The following is a 6,582-nucleotide window of genomic DNA, read 5'->3' on the forward strand; positions in this document are numbered from 1 at the left end:
GTTTTAAATTTTTTTCTTTTTGGGGGCATTTTAGCCTTTAATAGACAGGACAGCTGTAGACAGGAAAGGGGGGAGAGAGATGGGGAAGACATGCAGCAAATGGCCACAGGTCGGAATCGAACCCTGAGCCTATGGGCGCCCGCTCTTTTTTAGGACAAAAGTTTAGTTTATTTATCCTGAAATTACTTAAAGCTGGGGAAGGCAGAAGGCAAAAAAACAGAATTTGAAGCAGAGTGAGACCTCCTCCTGCAGCTCTCCTTCTCCCCTCTCTGTCCAGACCATCCCATCAGGTGAGCACGGGCATGCACCGGCTTCAGACAGTAACCTTTAAGAGTACTAGGCATTCATTTCATCCCAATGCTGTTGGTCTTCGTAGCAGGCTAATGTTGCCACCCGAACAAGGAGAGGAGCGTACAATAAACTGAACTTATTTTTTTTTTAAAAACATATAAATTCCTATATTTACTGACATAGATAGATGACAATAAAGTCTCTTATCTAAAAGTTTATCCTTGAATTATTGCAGTCTTGAGCCTTTGGCCTATGGTAAACATAACTTTCCCTGAAGGGATGTGCATGCGCATCTGCATTTGTAGAATAGCCAATAGGAACACTCTCTCTCTCTCTCTCTCTCTCTCTCTCTCTCTCTCTCTCTCTCTCTGTGAAATGACCTAAGATTGGCCAAAGTCTCCCGTCACAAGCTAGATTTTCTAGAGCCTGAAAACAGAGCCAACAGGAGGTGCAGAAGTCTAGTCTTCTCTCAGACCACTTGAATTACATTATGTTGAAATATTATTATAGAATTACTTCCCAACGACGCCAAAATTAAACTGCATGGGGCGGCCTCTAGCTCATCGAGTAAGAGCGTTCGCCCCATGTTGGGCGAGTCCTTTGCAGCGACCCAGGGTTAAAATCCGACCTGCTGTCCTTTGCTGCGTGTCATCCCCCATCTCTCTCCTCCTTTCATGTCTATCCACTTTCAAATAAAGGAAAAAATCTTTAAAAAAATTAAAGGGGTGATAGAATGATTATATAGGGTATTTCACACTGTTCCTTATGGTCTTCTAATGGGGTATGTAACATTGGTTGGGCTGAAAATGGCCTGGTTGATATTTTATTGGCCCTTATGCATCCCTGTGTTTTGGCCCTATTTGTAACAAGAGCTTTTCTTCCAAATATGGTATGCTCGTGAATATTTAGATGAGCTGCACGCTGATTGGTTGAGCGAATCGCCATACACACGCATTAGAGACGCGCGCTGATTGGTTGAGCAAATCGCCATACACACACATTAGAGACGCGCGCTGATTGGTTGAGCAAATCCCCAATACACACACATTAGAGACGCGACAGAATCTCATATTCCAGACACTGCAATGTTTCATTACCAAATTCACTTCTGAGACTTTTTTAATGCGAGAAATCAACTATATAAAGATCAAATATGGGCCGTTTTACAAAAATGTATGGCTAATTGCAAATTTGGTAAGGCGTTTGGTAAGACATGTCGATCTTTAGGAGCTCCACACAGTCTGAAAGCGGCAGCCTGCTGGGCTCCATACCCAGGGCAAAGTCACCCTTTGTGGATACTGCACTACCGGGGCTCCGCGGCCAGCTGCCGGCATAACTATAATATATTTACGGTTTTAATTTTGTCACGCCACTTATATAACATCTACCCCAATGTCTTATAAAGCTAACCGTTGTGTCCGATTTGATTTTAAGGCATTTTTATGAACGCGAGGCGTCTTGTTAGGACGAGCAGCTAGCTAGCTATATGTCCCATTCAATACAATGGGAAACAATTGCAGCTAGCTAGCTACACTTTCAGCATAACTATAGTATATTTACAGTTTGAATTTCGTCACGCCTTTTATATAACATCTACCCCAATGTCTTATAAAGCTTAGCTAACACTTGTCCGATTTCAATTTTAATGCATTTTTGTGAATTTCAGAGGTCTCGTTAGGAGGAGGCTAGCTAGCTCTCATTGATGGACTCCAGCTCACCGCGGGCTCTATCAATGAGACTCGCGGACAACAAGCATTTATTTCCCCAATCATTTGTTTAAATAACTCAACACATTATGAATACACACATTATAAGATTAACTGGAACCTGTGGTAACAGATTGCTGGCAATCAAGCTGACCGCGCTCTCAGTCACACACACCGGGCATTTAGCTAGCAGGAAGAGGGGAGCTGCAGGCCCTGGAGCTCTGTCCAGGCAACGGCGTTGGTAGTCCATTACCCCACAAAACGGTGACTTTGCGCAGGTATGAAGTGCCGTGGCCTGCCAGCCATGACGGAGCTCAATCAAGCTCACAGCAGGCCGGGGTCTGTGAAGGAAGGCAGGCCAGGCGGCGAGGCAGCTACACAGGCAGCACCGGCCGCTGAACTCCGACACACAGTCGGACAAAAATTGCAATTAGACATAAATGTTCGTAAAACGGCCCATATTTGACCTCTACATAGTTGATTTCTCACATAAAAAAAGTCTCAGAAGTGAATTTAATGGTAAAATAGCAGATGAACAATGTATACAATTTCTGAGATCTGCGTGACCTAGATTCAGAAGACTACCTGATCTCAGGTCAGTTGTGTAGCCTATGTTGGGGCGTGACAAACATAGAGACTAGAGCCAAATGAGGAGGAGCCGCCGAGTTGACGTCAACTAGGCAGCTTGTTGAGATTTGCCCGTTTTCAGAGGCAGTTTCAAATTGTGAGATTTGCAGAGGAAAGAGGTGTCAATGGGATTTAGAGGTTCTATGTATGTCCTTAAACTGTTTATTTTATTATTCAACTAAGACAAGGAAAAATCGGTTTTGCATTCTATCACCCCTTTAATAAACTGCATACCACAGCTTGAACATAGATTGTGATCTATAGAATTCAGTCACAAGAAATTCTGCCTCATCTCTTACACTGCATTGTTGCATTATGTAGTCTGACCATGGCACAAAAAAAGACAGAATGTAGTAATATATAATATCTGACCATTAGGAAAAGAATTCTCAAAATCTTTAAGATCTATCGATAGGATATTGATTTTTCACTGATTCAAATCTCCATGTGGCTTGATTGGGAATATCACAAATGTTATTTGGTATAATCACAAAATTCCTTAATCCACTATAGTCATTACAATTACTGACTGAATGTGTTTCATGCAGTGGACAGTTACTCTAAATACTGCATGTGACAAAATGATTGTGTGTGAAATAGACAAAAAGACTGTATCCCTGTAACACATTTTAAAAGCATTTGTTTGTACAATAGTGTTGGTTCTTGCTATAAACAGTGAATGAAGAAGTTTTTTACTTGTATGAAATTTACAATTTCTCATTTTGAAGTTTATTTGCCCACTTGTAATGATAAAGTGATAATTAATTGCTGTTTTTTTGTTAATTTGCACTTTCAGCCCCCACCTCTGGAGTACACTCATGCGGCTATTTTTTAAGATCTTCCCACAACTAAATTGCCTAAATTGCTTGTCTCATGCTCAGACAGTTGGTCGGAAATGGCCGTAGCAATTTCGTTTGGTAGCCCACAGTGGTTTGCACCACGTCCAATTCAGCCTACCAAACTGACGCATGTGCAGAGCACTGATAAATATTGGGCCTTCTGCCAGAGTAAAGCCTGCACACGCTCATACAGCCATTGCAACGCAGACTTATTATGGACTGTTGACAGGGACATATCATCATCCTTTTGAGCTGTGAGGTCCATCTGCTGGCTCTTTGCAGCTGCTTACGGTGGCTCATAGTGTATGTGCAGTCAGGTGGTACAGATTTACATCAGGGTCATGCAAGAGACACATTTGCTGAACATCAGTGGTCACAATGGTGTGAAAATATCCTGTGGCTCTTGTTGTCGTCATGTAATTCAAATTGAATAACGACCAAGATCAGTATTTCAGTCTAATTGTAGCTTCACGTCAGCTGAGTAGTGGATTTAATAAAATGCTGCTCCACTCCCACAGGCCATCTTGAAGTTCACAGAGTGATCTTATTTTTAATTTTTGGTATTGGACAGTATGCACTCAGAGTTACAATAAAGCAGAGGCCAATGCTGCTGTGTTAGTTTGGGCCTCACAGATTGTTGTGTGTAAATGTCAAGCTATTAGTCTCGCAGGCTGCGTCACACTTCCTTTCTTGACTCGGCTGTCCGGTTCATTTTGAAGAACATCTTACTATGCTGTATCCTGTAAACAAATCATTTCCCAACACAGTGTAACACATTAAGTACACAAAAAGGTTGAGGTGACTTGATAATACACACACAGAGTGTACTGTATATGCACACACATTAATGGGAATCCCACCTGCAGGATCCCTTACAGATGTTTATCTAAAAACAGCACACGCAGCCAAGAGTCCGCTTCCCATTTTCCCACTGTCCCGCCACCTAATCCAGGAAAAGACTGGTCGGTGGACATTTTTCACACTTTGAGCGGCATTTTCCTGGCAAATTGAGATTGTGTGGGCAGAAATCCATCAGTCATATTCTCAGATGGCTCTTGGAGCTGCTGTCAGCCTCTACAGCAGAGGCCAGATGGTTCTCTGTGAGGCCTGCTCAGAGGACTGCCCTGACATCTACGACAGCTCATTACTGTTTGACCAGCTAGTCTCGCTGCAAACAACCCTGAGCTTTCACAGCATTCCCAGAGAAGGAGGCCACATGTTGCTCTGTAGAAAGACCAACAGTGGTTTCATGCTTTCAAGATGGACTTTTTCTTTCTCACTTACTTTTAATCTGATCCATTCAAAAGACCAACCTTAACACAGATCTCAGCTAAACATGTTAGTTTGTAACATCACAAGTCGACAACACAGCAGGTTGGAGAGATGTGCCCAAAATAGATTGTTACTTTGAATCCTTGGACTGTCTGCTTGGTGGATAAAAACTGCAAGCCTCCAAAATGGGAATGTGTAACTATGTGCATGTAAAGCATCCCACTTAACAAAAGCTCCCTATATGAATAAGGTAGAGCTATTTTTTTAGCAATGCTAGTAGGATAGGCTCTAGGGATGGCAATGTCAAAAATGAATTGGCACCATTTAAAAAAAAAATTATTTCAGTTTCTTTAATCCAGAAAAGTAGTAAACGTTTTTTGGTTTTGCTGGTGTTCTTGTTTTTATATTCATTTAAAGTGAATATATTTTAGACTGTTAGTTGGACAAAACAAATCATTTGAAAATGTCAACTTGTGAAAGGCATTTTTTCACTATTTTATTTTATTTATTTATTTTACATTTTATAGATCAAGCAATGAACCGATTATTCAAAAAAAGGTCAGATTCATTGATAATGAAAAAAATAGCTAAAGTAAAAATGTTAGCATTGCATGAAGCCTTTTTGATTGGAGGTAAAACATCTTCAAGAACCAGTCAGTTCTTATCACTTCTGGGTATATCATGAATTTTCCCTGACGTTAGCATGCTAACATGCTAAACTAACATCATAAACATGGTTACCTTATACACACTTAGCATCAACATGTATCATTGTCATTCGGAGCATGTTAGCATGCTGCTGATGTTAGCATTTAGCATTTATCTTTCATGTTTCAGTCAACAGACAGAAAAAAACACATTTTAGCAGCTCTAATGTTTTGCCACCCTATTTGTAACTCATATGTTTTTAATGTTTGAGCTGCTATCATTTAATTCTTCCACCTGGAACATGATTTCTTCACACTGTATCTACGTTTGTCTATCAGCAGGATATCTTTAAACTTGTAAATGCAATTCCATCAAACTGAGTTGACAGGTACAGCACATTTGGTAATTTCTACCAGCAGACAGACACTGTTTTTTTTAAACCATTAGACTACTCAGATGGAGAAGTGGTTCCTGAGAGTACTTTTGCAATGTCAGAAAATTAATTTCAGTAGTTAGAGACTTGTTAAACCTGGCAAGCTATTTAACATACTTTTATGTAGAAGAGTGAGCAGGTGAAGTGGTGAGGCATATACTGTACATAGCAGTCATAATCAGCTGGAAGACTTTTTGGACACAGAGAAACAGGTAGAATAGGTCACGAGAGAAGGCTGTTTCCACTCCATTTGTTTTTTCCTGTTGGATGAGCAACAACATGTGTGCAGGGCTACATGCACTGCTGCGAGCGCTGGAGAGGTCAATTATCCGACGCAGAGTAAAGGGAAGCAGGAAGCAATGACAAGGTTTTGAGAAATGAATCTTGCAGCATTTGGTTTTTTTCAGAAACATTGTCAGACATATGTATGTATATGATCTAGCTATTTAAAAAACAGTGATCTGTCACATTTTTTTGTTTTTCATTTGGAGGCCACAGTTCTGAGACAAAAGGGTTTTAAAGGGGATAACAGAAAAACTTATGGACAGCAGCAATTATCTCCACACCCAAGCTCGACTAGACCACAATGCACCTTGTCTTCCTGAATCCCAATCAGATGGTTTAGGCGACTGTGGCCCCAGACACCCACTTAATAACGGCAACGTTTCCACGAACTGTGAAAAGGAGAAACTTTCATGTTTCACTTGCACTGGAGCTTGTGCTGCATTAAAGAAGAGCCAGAAATATCTCTGGACGGACAATAAGG

Source organism: Perca flavescens, chromosome 7, assembly GCF_004354835.1.
Source record: "Perca flavescens isolate YP-PL-M2 chromosome 7, PFLA_1.0, whole genome shotgun sequence".
NCBI lineage: Eukaryota > Metazoa > Chordata > Actinopteri > Perciformes > Percidae > Perca > Perca flavescens.